At 42.1% G+C, this 17,424-nt stretch overlaps 1 long non-coding RNA gene across 1 annotated transcript; it reads left to right on the top strand.

Annotated features, from left to right (window-relative positions):
• The first annotated feature begins 13,783 nt into the window (after positions 1-13,783).
• LOC125314747 lies at positions 13,784-15,981 on the top strand. The gene is made up of 3 exons (XR_007198177.1): positions 13,784-13,845; positions 15,459-15,661; positions 15,748-15,981. It is a non-coding gene; the product is annotated as an uncharacterized LOC125314747 (long non-coding RNA).
• Positions 15,982-17,424: the final 1,443 nt, after the last annotated feature.

The following is a 17,424-nucleotide window of genomic DNA, read 5'->3' as shown; positions in this document are numbered from 1 at the left end:
TGTTGGGGAATTTGGCAAGTTTTTTCAAGAGACATTTGGCTAAATGCCATCCTTGGAAAGGCTGAAAACTCAATGCTGATAGGGACCGGCATTGGGCGTTCAACATTTTCTGAATACTGAAGGCCCAATTAATGAAAATTAATCAGTTACTTATTTTGCCCTCAAAACCTTACCGAAAATCCATTTTTACCCCCTTTTTTAAAAGTGAAACTCTAGATTGTTGCTGTTCATCTTCTTCTTTAGGGTGAGACTGGCACAGGCGACTTGAGGAAGCCTCGGCCGATGGCAGCTTGTGCCAGATCTTGCTCGTCAGCAGCCGGAGCCCTTTGTTGGTCGCAAATGGTTTTGAATTTTTTGAAAAAAAAGAAATATAAAAAGAAATATGAAGCCAAAATCCCTTTGCTAATTCTTTTTGCCGAACACCACTTAACCCGAAGTTGCATTTCAAAGGACTTTTTTACCAAACACTGCATTTTCCCAAAGCTATTTATGCTAAAGATATTTGCATTGCTCAAATTACATTTCCAAAGCCGAACCAAACGCACCCAAAATATTATATTTTTCATTAACTAAGCATTTAGGGCGGAACAATAGATTGATCACTATCCTACAAACCATAAGTGTAAATTGAGATAGAGGACCAAAGCTTGCATGATGTGGGAACTATTGAAAATTCGAAACAGATCAGAAGAAACAAAGAGAGAAAATGAACTTTGTTCTGAGAAAACAAAAGAAAAAGCAGAAAAGTTCAATCAGGAGCAAAAGATAAGTGGGCTGAGCTTGCTGGAGAAACAGGTTGGCATGTCCCTCGGAAGAAGTTGGGGTGTAAAAGTTGGAGGAGAAGCACGCGCGAAGATTGAAACCCTAGACAGTTTGTCTCTTGTTGTCTCCAACTTTCCCAGCATTTTGCCTCATTTCCTGGGTTTTCCTTTTGCCTTCAGTTCACTCTCTTTTTCTCTCCTCCCCACTTTTCTTTTCCACTCTCGCCATTGTTTAACCAGGAAAAAAGATGATGCACCACTATGTAACCATTACATCATACTACTTGGCATAAGTTATTGGCGCGGCTTTAGCAATCTCTTGCATTTTTAACTGTAGGGATAATTGTCCAAAAAGTCCAAAACTTATTGGATGGAGGCCAATTTAGAATGCCAATGTAGTTCTAAATCTTTTGACGATTTGTCAATTAGGTCATAAACTTTTCAATTGTGCCAAATTAATTTTTTGGTCGAATAATTGTGTCAATTTAGTCCTAACTTATTGATGATTTGCCGATTTAGTTCTAAACTTTTTGATAATTTGTCAATGTAGTTCTTTTTGCTAATATAAGTTTAGAACTAAATTTACAAAACGTCAAAAGGTTCAGGATTAAATTGATAAATCGTTAAAAGTTTTATGATTAAATTGTCACAATTGAAAAATTCGAGATTGAATTAGCCGCCGTACGATAAATTTAAGATTTTTTGGACAATTTTCCTTTTACTATACTATGCTTGGGAATCTTCCTTGATGATCACTTGCCTTTCGGTGCAGAAATCAAGATTTTATTAGAAGCCGTGCATCCTGTAGTAAATATATTGGGGAATGCCTAACCATGTTGAGAGCGGATAGAGTTGCACACCACGAAACGTGAAGTCTCTTTGGTGCCCTTTTTGACTTTCGTTCAGGGAGAGCAGCATGGACCAAAAGTCAAATTTCTCTGCCAATTATTAGTCACCTTTAGATACTGGGAGGGAATGAATCTAACGAGGGAGAAAGTGTTGTCACATGGAGAGGTTGTGGTAATATGACGGCAATGATTAGCTCCAAAACAATTTTTAAGAGAGAGAGAGAAAGAGAGAGCATATTCTCAATATCATATTTGAAATGGCTTTATCCATTAGTGATTAGTTACTTTACATTGAGATAACTTTATTATATCCGTATGATAGGTTACTTCTTCCGATAAGGAAAAAATTGTCCAAATAGTCATAACCTATTGTACAACCGTTAATTCGGTCATAAATTTTTTAATTTGGTTAATGTAATCATAAACGTTTTCATGATTTTTCAACGTAGTCCATCTTGTCAATTTAGGTAGAAAATCGCTGATGTAGCCGTCCATCCTTTTCATTTCTTTATTTTCTTTCTTCTTTTACGCAAGGCCTTGTTGATGGCCGATGAAGGTCGCCGGCCATTGGTGAGGGCTAAGGTGGGGGTTGCGACACCCTCACCCGTGATTGGCGAGGGGTGTCTGCCATCGCCGGGGCCCCGGTAACTCCGCCAGCCATTAATTCGGAAATATGAAGGAAAAAAAAAGAAAAAGAAAAGAAATGGAAAGAAGAAAATAAAAGCTTACAAAATTTCTCAAAATAAGGTCGTTTTCGGTCCCTTCGGACATGTCGGATTGCTGGTCGTTCCACATGGCAAGAACCTGGATCTAATCCCAGCCAACATTAGTCCTTAAACGAATAGTAAAAGACTCTTTTTTGTACGTCTAATAACAATAGTCTCAGTATTTTTCAACCCCAATGACATCCAATAGCTCACACAGTAATCTTTTGAAAAAATTAGCAAAATAATCTCTCAATAATGGCCAAAACCCATCAGTACCCTGTGATTCTTATGGCCAAAAGCTCCTCTGCTTACGTATAGGCGAAAGCCCAACTCAAAACGCGAAAAGAAAAAGATTATTTTGCTCATTATGGAGAGATTATTTTGCTAATTCTTGCCGTAGATTAATGTGTGAGCTATTGGATGTCATTGGAATTGAAAAATAGTGAGAATATTTAAGTTACTCGAGTGTGGTTGATAAATATGTCACATAGATCAAATCACGCATTTTAATTCTTTACTCCGTTTATTTTACTGTTCGGTCGCCCGTTTTCCACAACGGACTCCTAGTTAGGTTTCTATCGTGGAGATTAATTCGTCATCCGTATATCAAATTGTAGAAGCTAAGTAATCAACTTCAGAAATGTCAGAAGACGAAAGAGAATAGGAAAAATGTATATTGTATTCTATATTCGAATGAATGTACACTTGTCTATTTATAATCCTAGAAAGAGAGTAAAGAATAGAAGGTGTATAAACATGATTGTATCTTCCCAAAATAAAGATGCAATTAAATCAGAATTTGCCAAATTGACTCCATCAATCCTCAATCGCAATCTCCAATCGGGATCTTCAATATTTCCAACACTCCCCCTCAAGCTGGCGGCCTATAGATGTCGAGGACGCCGAGCTTGCTTAGAAGATATGCATGCTGTCTCTGACACAAAGGTTTGGTGAAAATGTCTCAGGGCTGTTCCGTAGTTCCAATTCCTTTGGTCACAATTATTCCTTCTCGAATTTTGTCTCGAGTGAAATGGCAATCAACTTCGATATGCTTCGTTCTTTCATGAAAAACTGGATTCGCAGCTAACTTGAGTGCGGCATCATTATCGCAGAATAATTCAGTTGGCCTTTCGATTTGTATTCCAAGATCCGAGAGTAGTCCTCGTATCCAGATTATTTCACAAACAGTCTTGGCCATTGCACGATATTCCGCTTCTGCTGATGATAAAGATACAGCCGATTGCTTCTTTGTTTTCCATGAGATCAATGATCTTCCTAATTTTATGCAAAAACCAGTGATAGATCGCCTAGTCATGGGACAAGTGGCATAGTCTGTATCACAATAAGCGGCTATCTTCATATCGCAATCACGAGACAAGAAAATCCCAAGGCCTGGACATCCCTTTAAGTATCGTACTACTTTTAACGCCGCGTTCATATGGGATTGTTTTGGCTTGTGCATGAATTGACTAAGCATCCGAACCGCATAACATATGTCGGGTCTCGTCATAGTGAGATATATCGGTTTTCCAACTAGTCTTTGATATCCCGATGGATCTTCAAGTAAAGGATCCTCGATGGATGATGATATTCCCATGTCATATTCATGAGTTGTCATTTTGACATTCTGCTCTATTGGAATGACAACTGGCTTGCATCCCGATAAACCCGCTTCAGATACAATCTCCATGGCAAACTTTCGCTGACCGAGATTAATTCCTTTTTCGGAACGTGCAATTTCAATCCCAAGAAAATATTTAGGGGCTCCTAAGTCCTTGATATGAAAGGAAGAATGCAAATATTCTTTGAATTTTGCAATATAAAGTTCGTCGTTCCCCATGATAAGAATATCATCAACATATATAAGCAAATATATTGATGAAGTACCTCAAGTCCACGTGAATAGTGCATAATCATATTTGGAATGCCGGAATCCTGCATTTGTCGATGCATTGGTAAATTTGGCATACCATTGTCGAGATGCCTGTTTGAGTCCATACGGGGATTTGCGAAGACGACACACCCGAGACTCCCCCATGCTGCGTAATCCCCGTGGAAGATCCATATAGATCTCCTCATCGAGATCGCCGTGAAGGAAGGCATTGTGAACGTCCATCCGATGGAGTGACCAATTGCGAATTGCCGCTATAGAGAAGAAAGAGCGAACGGTAACCTCTTTTGCGACCGGGGAGAATGTCTCGTGATAATCAAAACCCTCGCGTTGAGTAAATCCCTTTGCTACTAAGCGAGCCTTATAACGTTCCACGGTTCCATCGGACTTGAACTTAATTTTGTAGACCCATTTGCAGCCAATGGATTTCCGATGTGGAGGTAACGGAACAATGTCCCATGTATGATTAGCGATGAGAGCATCTAGCTCTACTGCCATGGCCTGTTGCCAACGAGGATCACGGGATGCCATTTGATAGGATGATGGTTCGCATTCCTCAGAAATTCGGCTAATGCTACACATGTATGCGGGAGATAGCTGATCGAAGGAAACATAGGAAGATACGGGGTAATGGATACCCGAAGAGCGAGAAGCGGAACAAATATAGTCCTGCGTCCAAGTGGGTGGTCTGATGATACGCCCGGAACGTCGAGGCTGCATAGGGGGTACTGGAGTAGGTTCCGGTGAACATGCCAATGTAGAAGTCGGAGATGGCGAAGAATCAGCCATAGGTGACTCGGGAATATCTATGGGCGTTGGACGCAGAGTGTCCTCCCGAATGGATGTTGGAGGAATAAATACATAGGAAGTTGAAACATCTTCTTCCAAGAAAGCCGGACGGTCCGAGGCGGATTCGGATGTCGCCCGTGAAGACGTCGCATCCCGAAAGGGAAATATCTCTTCATGAAAAATGACATCCCCGCTTATAAAGAAATGTCCAGTAGCAATATCCATAACTCTATATCCTTTCTGCAGAGTGGGGTACCCCATGAAAACACATGGAATGGCACGGGGAGCCATTTTATCCCGAGGTCCCACAATCGTTGCATAACATAAACAACCAAATACCCTCGGATGATCAATAGATGGTGTAGTATCATAAAGTAATTCATAAGGAGTTCTACCACCAAGAATTCTACTCGGCATGCGATTAATCAAATAGGTGGCAATGACCACACAATCGCCCCCGAATTTCTCGGGAATGGAGGCTTGATATTTGAGAGCTCTTGCAACCTCTAAGAGATGTCTATGTTTTCTTTCCACAACGCCATTCTGTTGTGGGGTGTAGGTGCAAGAGGTTTCATGGATAATGCCATGAGAGACAAAGAGAGACCGACAATCATTGGAAAGAAATTCACGTCCATTATCTGTCCGAATTCTTTTAACGGATGTATCAAATTGAGTTTGGGCTATAGAAAGAAAATTTGTTAAGCGAGAAAGAGTCCGACTCTTGGAATGCATAAGAAAAACCCACGTAGCACGGGTAAAATCATCAACGATTGTGAGAAAAAAACGAGAACCGTCACGATGAGGAGTGTGATAAGGTCCCCAAATGTCCACATGCAATAATAAGAAGGGACAATTGACTTGAGATGTGCTCATGGGGAAGGATGGTCCGGATTGTTTAGCCAATGGACATATGGAACATTTCGGATGAGGATAACGTGCACTATGACCCAATCGTTGATGTAAAAGGAGATTTTTATTTCTTGAAATTGCATTACAAGAAATGCTATTATTGGAAAAATCTAAATCTCCAGGGAAATCAATCCAAAAAAATAACCCGTCTGCGACTCTACCCAAGCCCACCGGTTTGCCGATCGTATGGTCCCGAAAGAAGCAATTGTCCGAATTGAAAATGACATTGCAAGAATTATCTTTGCACACCCTTGAAACGGAAAGGAGATTGAACTCAAATTCAGGAATATATAGAACATTGTGAAGCACAAAATTTGGGCTAAGAGGAACAGTGCCGATTTTAGTGACCTGCGTAGTATTTCCATTTGGGAGGCGTGCTGATAAAGGAAACTTCGAGTGATCATGAATATATGAAAATAAGGTCGCAGTACAAACTATGTGGTCACTAGCACCCGAATCGATTATCCATGCATTAGCCGAAATAGAGTTCGCTTGTGATAGAAGGGTACCCGAGAAACCTGCGTTGTCATCAGTAGTCTTTAATTGGCTCAACATTTTCACAATATGCTGGTATCGATCCCGAGTAATTGTGGAGTGAGCTCCATCAATTTTTTGTTTTGAGACCTGAAACGCGGAGGCTTCTTTTTCCCTTTTTTCGCGATTACTTGGTCGCCCATGTAATTTCCAACATGTCTCCATGGTGTGATGCGGTCGTTTGCAATATTCACAATACTTATTTTTTATTTTGGAATAATTGCTACTAATCTTACCCGAAGACATGGGAGGACAAGGCCCATTCGGTCCTTTAGAAAATGCGGCTGACATGGCACGATCTTGGCCATTTGATCCTTGGGTGGATAAACCGGTGCCATCAGATTTCCACTTATAATCATGACCATCCATTGGCAACCCATTAGGGTTTCCTCGCCATTTTTCTGCCACATTCTGGAAACCCGCATTCCTTTGCCCACGTGAGACAGAAAAGGCGATGGAGCTCCCAGTGTCTAGAGTTCCTTCGGGATTGCTATGAGGTGAGAAGGCCGAGAGGGCAACTCCTTCACCGGCCCGGGTGAGTGCCGTCACCGCCAATCGCTGGCTCTCTTCTTGCACGGCTAGTTGGAAAATTCTCCCGAGAGAAGGTGCCGGTTCCATTGCGAGAATCTGCGTTCGGAAAGGCGGATAATCGTCGTTGAGAACAAGCAAGAACCGAGTAGCTTTCTCTCGATCTCGAATCGCTCGATGCTGGCGAAGCGTTTCCTCCGAGCCTTCAAGCCGTTCTTCAGCAGCTTCAATCTCGTTCCATAACGCCGAGAGGCGATTGAATACGGTTGTCACGGATTGGCTTCCCTGTTTCAATTCGGAAAGGGTTTGTGTGAGGTAAAATAATTTTGCCCTATCTAGTTTACCATACATTTCACGTATGTTGTTCCACATGGTTTGAGCGTCTTACGTGGGAGGTAGTCCGGCGGCCACTTCGGCTGTGAGGCAATTTCCGATCCATTGTCGTACGAGTTGATTGCACCGGCGCCAATGTCGACGCAGTCGCTCGTCGGACGGAATAGGGACAGTTCCGTCCAAGAACCCGTCTTTGTCTTTGGTGACCAAAGCTCGCCGCAAATCTCTTGCCCATGTAGAGTAGCCCTCGGATCCGGCGAGTTGAAAGGTGATAAGACGTAACTCCGGTCCGTCGACCGATGAGGTGTAGAGTGGGTCCCCTATCTCCGGTCGGCCGCCGCCGATTCCGATCCGATACGGATAGGCGGTTTGGAAACCGGGTAGGGGAATCGGGTAGGGATTTGACCCGACCCCCGATTGACCGGATTGGGGCACTTGCTCTGCATTCCCCGCATATAATACATTGGGCCCGAGGACTGGGCTTGCCCCAATTGCGGCTGGCGAGCCTTCCTCGGGTTGAACATGCGTTTGGCCCATTTCCATAGTAGGAGGCAATGATGATCCCAAAGCGGTTGGCTGAAAGGGCCCATAGTACCATGGGCCTGATGATGCTTGGAGCAGTACCCACCGAATGGGCTGGCCCGAAATGGGCTGCCCCCGGTTGGGCGTAACCTGAAAAAATTGTGACCGATTGGGTTGAGCATGAATACCGGGTTCTACTATGGGCTCCGAGATCCGAGGTAAATTTTCATCAGAATGAATCGGGTTCTCTTCATGGACATTGTTGTCGTTCTTCATGGTATCTTTGAGAAAGGTGATTTCTACACGGAGTGCTAAGTGTTTTGCAGGTTGGTAAACCTTTTCGCAATAACAACAGCAAGAATGATCCGGAAGACAATCAAGGAATGATATGTGCGGAAGCTAGGCTAGGATGGCTAGGTGCTCTGATACCATGTCAGAAGACGAAAGAGAATAGGAAAAATGTATATTGTATTCTATATTCGAATGAATGTACACTTGTCTATTTATAATCCTAGAAAGAGAGTAAAGAATAGAAGGTGTATAAACATGATTGTATCTTCCCAAAATAAAGATGCAATTAAATCAGAATTTGCCAAATTGACTCCATCAATCCTCAATCGCAATCTCCAATCAGGATCTTCAATATTTCCAACAAGAAAGACAGCTCGTACACAGCATCCAAATCAAGTGCAACTGTCAATGATGCAGACAGACTGGAATTACATAACATCTCCATAACAAAAATCTTCTAGCTTTGGAGCAGGTCCCCAGGAATTCTATGTAATCTCTATCCTGGTTTTGCAAAGATCCGCAACGTTTTACCACCAAGTCCTTCAAAGGATCTAATCTGTCGGGGCCTTGGATTGGTCCTACTTCTGGACAATCTTCTAGATGCAGACTCTGTGGATTTCTCAACTCCGACAAGTTTGGTGATCTCTCTAGTGCATCAAGGATTCTAGTTCCTCCAGACCCCGAATGTCGACCAGTCCACTCAATCGAAACAGGGTTAAACATTGCGGATTCTTCAGGAGTGATAGATCTGGGGTTCTCACGAGGAACTCGCATTCACCAATTCTTAACTCCCTTAACTTTTCCAAGTCTCCCGAGTACTCAGAAGGGTGGCATCGAACATGCGCTAAATGGAGGATGGACAGGTTCTTCAAGTTGGAAAATGCGGCAATGGCGCGACACCGTGATGTCCCCAATGTCGAAAAATTAGGTGGAAGTTGCTTGATGGACTTTGAGATTTCCTCGGGTTGGAGAAACTCCTTCGGAGGATTGTATTGACCATACAAATCTAGGGACTCTAAATTAACAAGCTTCGAGGGGTCTGGCACTGACGGAAAGCTAGAAGCGTCACACGAGAGACGGATCAAACTTGAGGGAAGCTCTGGCAAATGCCAAAGCTTGAGGCAACCCTGCAATTCAAGTGTTTGGGGACGGGTGAGACGGCTGATCATCCCGGGCAATCCACAGATACCTGTGGATGACAAGTGCAAGATCCTCAAACGGGAGAGCCTTCCCACTTCATCGGGGATCTGACACCTCAGAAATAAGCAACCTTCCACATACAACTCTTCGAGCATCTCAACCAATCCGATGGTGTCTGGGAACCTTCTTATCTTTGTATAGTCGATACCGATTACTCTCAGTTTCTTCAGATTCCCAATTGAATCAGGCAGATTGGCTATACCTTATGATGACAAATGCAACTCCACCAATGCTCCTAATTGCCCGAGTGAGCACAGAAGTTCCTTTATCAGAGAGCATCCTTTTAGAGACAAATGCGTAAGCTTCGCTAGTCCACCAATAGAGCATGGAAGCCCTTCAATTCTCATGTCTTCTATCTTTAGACTTGACAAAGACTTTAGATTGCCGTCCGTCTCGGGAACCTTGGACAGATCCAAATCTAGAGGCAACGTAAGCTCCTTCAGAGATTCTACAGACCCAATATCCTCAGGCAACTCTCGAAGCGCGCAACATCCCTCAAGATTCAAAGTCCTGAAATGTTTTAGCCCACCTACAGAGCAGTCGATTGCAGTTCAATTGCAACAGCTATCGAGCATCAATATCGCCAAGGACAGAAACTTGGAGAGGTCAGGTGTCCTTGTTAAGCCTCTGCACCACGACAAATCCAGGAATCTCAATTTATTTGCCATCTGCAGAAGAATCAAATGTCGACAACGGATGAGAAACTTTTTAGTACAACGACAGGGCAATGAACAGGAAGAGAAGTAAACTGTGAGGGTGAACTATTCCTCGATTTCTCTCCATCCTCCCCAGTCTTCTGTTACGTCGCTCCGCGACAGGTTGAGCGCAACCAAATTATTAAGGTAAACGTCTGTGGCTGGAAACTCGGGAGGATAGTAACGCCAAGGAAACCATCGTAGCTTAGAAAGAAGATTTTTGAAGTACCCCACGAAATTTATTCCTTCCCTCGAAGAAACCTTGGATTACGTAGGCCTGGTATTTCTTCACCTGTGACAGGGTAGCCCTACTACACTTGCCAGGATTATTGAGACTCTCTTCACGAATAATGTGCCTTCCGAGGTCTCGAACTTGGCTGTGCATCCGAAACTTATTCTTGTCTCCAGATTTTTATTAAGAGGACCTGAGACAATGGACTGGATCATGAGGAAAGTATCCGCAATAATCCCGCATAAAACCGTGCATTCCTTGTCTTCCTTGATGAAGAAACCCTCTATATCCAAGAACATTTGTTTTTGCTCATAATCTAGTCCGTCCTAACTTATCATCAGCGTGTCCTGGACTCCCTTGGGGGGAACTTTCTGTAGTTTCCTTAATGTGTCTTCCCAATAAGCCTTGCAAGAAAGAAATGAACCTAACACTTCCGCAGCCAGAGGAAGCTTTTCCCACAGTAGAAACAATTTTTATTGAAAGATCATCATAATCGTCTAGAGGAGAGTCTCGCCTCTTATCCGGTCCTTTGAAACTCAGGAACACCTCATACTCCGTTCCTAAGGCGTTCTATCGGCTCACTGCAGTCTTCTACATTTTCCTGAAACAGGTGGTTCTGTTAATCAGTTTTCTCCGGGGCAATGCAAAATGAGCTAATTGTGAATTCAGATCGAAGTTGTTTATGTTCTGCGAACTCTCGCGAGATCAAAGTCGTTGTGGCACATCATATGCTCTCCATTCAACGTGGAAAGGTTGAAGGCGGCCGTCCGAGAAATAAAGGGACGCACCGCACCATGTCACTTTACAGAGTTCGGACTTTGGACTCACCAAAATTAGCTCTGGAAGTGGGATAAATATTCTATCGAACCCTTCCCTAAAATATTTTATGGCAAAGTCCTTTTCATCCACGCAAGAAACTCAGACCCTTTGCTTGGTGCAGAATTTTAGTGCTTCAGATCTAGGATCGACGTGGCGCGAACAACATGAGAAGTCTTCAAGCATCATTCACCAAGTTCTCCAACAGCTTGCCCCATTAGGTGAGTAAATCGGACCGACCTGACCGGGAACCGACTGGACTAGTGGTCCGGTTCCCGGTTCTTAAAATTGGAACCGGTGGCCGGACGGTCCGGTTCTCGGTTCCAGGGACATAGGATCGGACCGGACAGGTCGATTTTTTTTTTAATTTTTTAAAAGTAACCCTAGTGTTTACTTGTTTGGAACTAATATCTTAACTTGCTATCAGAACAAAGCTCATCTAATTAGTCATTATAAGATAACTTTCCCTTCCTAAAGGAGCTGTGCTCAGTGAAGAACTTTCTCCATCATATTTCTATGAAATCAACTCGAGTGGGTTCTGTCCCAAAAAAAAGAAAAAAGAAAAAAACTCAAGCGGGTGAAGCTAATATATTCTATTCAACCTTCAACAGTTCGGATAACCGATTAGTCCTATAAGTATGGCGGGAATGGTGCATATATATATTTTGGCATGTTACCGGTCCAATGGAACTGCCTAGGAACCGTACTAGACCCGGTTTCGGCAAATTGGGAACTGGTTCCTGGTTCTTGAGGATAATCGGACCGGACTGGGTACCAATCACCCCTAGTTTTGGTCGGATGACATGTTTATCTGGTTTTTGCTGACGAATGACGTTCATTCATTATTGGAAAGTTACAACCTATTTGGTACAAATGGAATTGCAATTTAGCATTCATGATTGCAGCTTTTCCCAAGGTATAGAAGAAGCATTGTTACACGGAAAGAATACTGTGGATTACCAGGAATGACTTTCGATTACTCCTGACTGCATAAGAAGTTCAAAAAAATAAGGGAGAAAACTTAGACGTCAGGAACAGTGTAAATACACATCAACTGAAAAAATGAACGTAAGTTACACAACCATTCTGCCAAACGAAACTACGCTTAGAGAAACTGCAGAGTGTAGAAAACAGGACATATAGCTGAACAATGGAAAACTTGATTTCTTGAGTCTCTGGGGTTTTGAAACTTCATTCAATAGAATTCGAACGAACGATGACAATGGTCACGGGGATTTGAAAAGTGATCTACAAGGCTGTATGTTGAAGAAGATTACAGGGCTTGGGGGCTTGATCTGTTGGGAACTCTTGATGCCTCTATGCATATCTTCTCTGAATCTGTGTCCTTCCCTTGATTTGTAAGTAGATGTGACAAGCTTGTGCAAATACTTGATCTGTCACGTTTGGAGGAGTTATAGTGCTTAGTTCTGAACAGCTTGAAAAAGCCAGTCGAGATTCCAGGTTTGTCAGAACTGAAATATTTAGAGGACCTCCGTCTTTCCAGATGTCCTTTAATAGAAGAATTACCCAACTTATCGAAGTTGGATAAGCTACAACATCTTGAGGTAGAAAGTTGTCCTAAGTTAAGATCAATTGAGGGAGTCGAGGGCTTAGAAAGCTGGAAGTTTGGTGGCCCTGGTCGCACTGTCCTGGAAAGACTGCTGTATGGCTCAAGAACGACCTAGCTTTGCCACAAATTACCTATGTACGATGTGTTCCTAAGTTTTAAGGGATCAGACACTCGTTACAACATTATTAAGTTCCTTCGTGATAGCCTGTCTAGTGGTTGAGTTTCTTTCTTCAGAGGTGATGATGGATTGAGCCCCGGTGAAGGAATTGGGGAAGAGATTCAACAAGCACTCGAGAACTCTTGTATCTACATACCCGTCTTCTCCATGACCTACGCTTCCAGTCAGTGGTGTTTCCGTGAACTCGAGCAAATGGTAAAATACACCTCAGAGTCAGGACGAAAGAAAAATCGTCCCCATTTTCTACGAAGTGAAAATTGATGGTGTTAAGCTCGAAAGCAATTTATATCGAAACGTCCTAGACAGGCATCGGAAGTGTTGCGCGGAACAAGCGATCGAACGATAAAATGGACAGAACAAGAAAATAAATCGGACACCAGATGTACGTGGTTCGGTCGGAGACCTACGTCCACGGGAAGAGTAGCAACGAATTCCACTATAGAACGAGCGATACACGGAGATTACAGAACCACACTCGAGTAACTCAAACACTCTCAGTGTTTCCCAAACCCCAATTACATCCAATAACGCACACAGTGTTTAGTCCCCCAATTCCTAGCGATATTCTCGGAAAGGAATTAACACAAATCTAACCTCAAGATTTAATCGGCTTCGACACTTGAATTCTTGATGTAATTCCACGAACAAAACCCACGAATGAAACCCTTGCAGAGCACTCAATGAATGGCTCTCTTTAGGACTTTTTTTCTAAAGTCTTCTTTCTCTTCCTCCTCTTCTTACGAAGGCTTCTGCTAGGGATAGATAAAAGAAAGAAAACCCTCTTTCTTTTACTCCATGGGCTCCACAATAAAATATATTATTTAAGCCCATCTCTTTTTGTCAAACTCTTGATCTACCATTACTCTCTGATGAAGGCTCTTGCACCTTTCATTTACTCTCTTTTGACTTGTGGTGCCAACAACAATTTTAAACTCGAGACATATATTTTAACAGGAAGGATTTCCCTCACGAGGTGAAAGCATGGGAAGAGGATCTGAAAAAGGTTGCAAATATCGAAGGATTCAACTTGAATACTACCAGGTAATTGCTTCCATTTCGATTTATTACGACAATTAAGTCAATTAACATGAGCACCCTATAGAATTTCAATTTGCCATAGTGCAAACTTTTGCATCCAAATAGCTAGGGGTAAGTACATCACAAGTGTCATAACTTTTGTACGGCGCTCACTTGAGTGCCATAACTTTTTTTTTTCGCTTACTTGAATGCCATGACTTTCAAAAATCGTTCACTTGAGTGCTATTTCCGGCGAAAATCGTTCACTTAAGTGCCACTTCCAGCAAATCGTCCGACGTGTACTTTTTATTATTATTTTATTTATTTTTTAATGACACGTGGATTTTTTTTTATTTTTTTTTAAATATTTTCTAGAATTTTTCTTACTTATTATTCATTATCATATTTTTATTTTTATTTTTATTTTTGATGCCTTTTACCACTAGGCCGGCAAGGGTCACCGGAGACCCTCGCCGGCCACCACCGAGCGGCCCAGGGGCCGGGGCCAACTAGCCCCGGGCCGGCAAGGCCGCAACGACCATGGGCGAGGGGGCCCTCGTGATGGTAATCGTGGCCTCGGTGGCCGCGATCGAGGCCATGACGACCGTCACCGGGGCCAGGCGAGGGCCGCCTCGTCCATGGCCGGTGTGGGGACGAGGGTCATCTCCCGGATCTAGCTAGGGCCTTCACGCCTCGCCCGCTCGCAGCCGAGGCCCAATGGCCGTCGCCTAGGGCTATTGCGACCTCGCCGGCCCCAACCCCCGGGCCGCTTGGTGGTGGTTGGTGACCCTCGCTGGCCAAAGGCGCAAAAACAGTAAATAAACAGCAAAGAAACAAAAAAATTTTTGCAAAATAAATAAAAATAATTATGAAAAATTCCAGGTGCACATTAAAATATTCAAAAAAATATTCCGTCAGTGCCATGTTGGCTTTTCCGGCTGCCATGTCAACTTTCCGGCGTCCACATAAGTGATGACACTAAAGTGATCGATATTTGAAAATTATGGCACTCAAGTGAGCGCCGTATAGAAGTCATGGTACTTGCGGTGTACTTATCTAATTGATCACAAAAATTTGATGGTAGACGTTGTTGTCTATGAAGTAATAGTTCGTGTACATTTTGTGTCATTTGAAAAGTGGAGCTGAGGATTTAAGTTCATGGTTCATTCTATTAGTTTTTTAAAATTATCCTCTAATATAATACTACCAATAATTCAATATTATCCCTGTATTTTGAATGTTGTTAACGCTGAATTATCAAGTTTCATCCATTTCATCAAGAATAGAAACTTTGCTAGGGTTCCTAAATTCTAGAGCATCGTAATTCCTTCAACCAAGGAACATCCGTTTAACATTTAGTGTTGCGGCAGATGAATGGGTGCTAAAATTATAAGTTTTCTATTGCATACCATGTCCGCAGGACCTCTGTTGTCGAACAGAATTGCGCAGCAGTACAGCCGCACATCTTGATGGTCTACTTTTTCATTTCTTTCTTTTCTTTTATGTCCTCAGTTTGAAAACATTCAGGTAAGTTTTTTGAGACATCAAATCAGCAATTAGATTGTAATTTCGATATCCTTTTACTTCCTGTATGTCCCGGTAAATTGAATTTTCCTTAAACATGTGAATTGTTGCAGCCCCTAAGACATGGCTCAGAAGAATATTGCAGAGGTTTTGAGAACAAAAAAATGTTAGATGTTGACACCTGAAGCCTTCTTTAGGTTTGCTGTCAAAGAGACAAAGAAACGATCTGGTTTCTTTGTAATTCAATTCCGTACAACTGCATTCTGTTGCTATTGTTTGGAGGATTTTCTAATGCTTTGGTGCCATTATTTACAAGGTTAGCATAGCTGCATGAACAAGAATATCATTGAACTTTCATGATTTACTGGAGGGTTAGTGAAGCTTTCACATTTATCTGTGCAGCGGTGCCGGGAGATAGAGGAGCTTTCAAACACTATTTCAGGGTTAGTTAAGCTCATACATCAGTGTAGTGCCATGCAACAAATGAAAGGATCTTTCATTCTCAGTTCGGCAACGTCAGAATCGCTGGTTGAGTTGGTTTTGCGACATTTAAAGATGAGGAAATTATCTAGTGAGTCCTAAATCTATTGTACCAATGCCAACTCAGTGTTAAACTTTTCAATTTTGCCAATTTAATCCCGACCTTTTCCGCCGAATTTTAAATGTAGTCATTCTAATCAACTTTTGCCGGAAATTACCAACGCGAAAGCATACCACATAGGACGGCCGTCAATGGCTCAACCTCCAGGTCAGCAATTTTGAGCGAAATTTGGTTGGAAGTATTACATTGGAATTTTCCCTAAGAGTTTATGATTAAATTGGCAAAATTGAAAATTTTAAGACTGAATTAACATTTTATTGGATAATTTTTCCTTTAGATTAGAGCACCCAATCCAAATGGTTCCTGACCTCACGAATCTACTTAAGTTAGATTTTCTGGACATATCTGACCTTCTCACTTGCAACTTTAACCACAAGAGTCCGGACAGTTTTATCATTGTCACGACTTTGGCGTAACAAATCATTGGCATTGTTTCAAACTTGAAGGACTTACTGATTTTGTAGACTAGATACTTAATTTAGATTCTCACGAATCTATTTAAGTTCATGAATGTTCCATAGCACGCTTCGCGGATTTTGTAGACTAGATAAGCTAGAGGTATTGAAATTAAGTGTCCTGTATATCCCTGGAGAGAAATCCCTACAAATCCTGCTCAATTTGGGGCAAAAAGAACTCGATTCCAGAGTACTAAATCTTTCAATCTGAGGCTGCTCATCCTTCCAATTTTTCCTCATTGAAACGGACAATTCATTGATTTAGAAGTCCAAAAGAAGATGTCCCTATTGATTATCGAGTTGTTTCTCCTTACTGATGTTTGCCTTGCTAACATGTCTATTGTACACGACTATGCCATTAGCCCGTCAAATGTCACATTAGTTTGCATAAACGAAAAATTTGATGGTGAACATTTGGCCTATTGGACCCGCATCGAATACTTCAAACTATTTTTTGTAGCGATCTATATGTCATTTCAGATAGATCCTTGGATTGTAGACATTGTATACATGAAGCACAACTACTTCACATTGGTTCCTGAATTCTAGAGCATCTTAATTTCTTCAAACTAGCAATGTCCGATTGGAAATTGATTTGGCTGTGGATTGGAGGGTGCTAATACTTAACCGCTGAAGTCATAAAATTATCAATTTGTCGTTTACATATTATGTTCATTGAAGTAGATGCCTCCAGTTAATCATATGCGGAGAAACTCTGCTGTCCAATAGAATTGCATGGTGGTGCAACCCCTCATCTTCATCGTCTACTTTTTCTTCTCGTGTGTAGTGAGTTAAAGATCTTTAGGGCTATAGTTGTTTGAGACATCAGATCAACAATTAGATTGCCATTTTGACATCCTTTTACTGTCTCTTCGTCCGACTAAAATGAACTGTGAATTGAGAGCAAGGAAATGGTTAGCCGTCGACTCCTGAAGCCTTGTTTCGGTTCATGGTCAGGGAAAAAGAATGGATTTGCTTTCTGAGTAATAAAGTTCTGGCCAACTGCATTCTGTTTCTATTGTT

The sequence above is a fragment of the Rhodamnia argentea genome, chromosome 4, assembly GCF_020921035.1.
Source record: "Rhodamnia argentea isolate NSW1041297 chromosome 4, ASM2092103v1, whole genome shotgun sequence".
NCBI classification, from domain to species: Eukaryota; Viridiplantae; Streptophyta; class Magnoliopsida; order Myrtales; family Myrtaceae; genus Rhodamnia; species Rhodamnia argentea.
The sequence above is the reverse complement of the archived record's forward strand: the minus strand, read 5'-3'. Positions and strand labels throughout refer to the sequence as shown.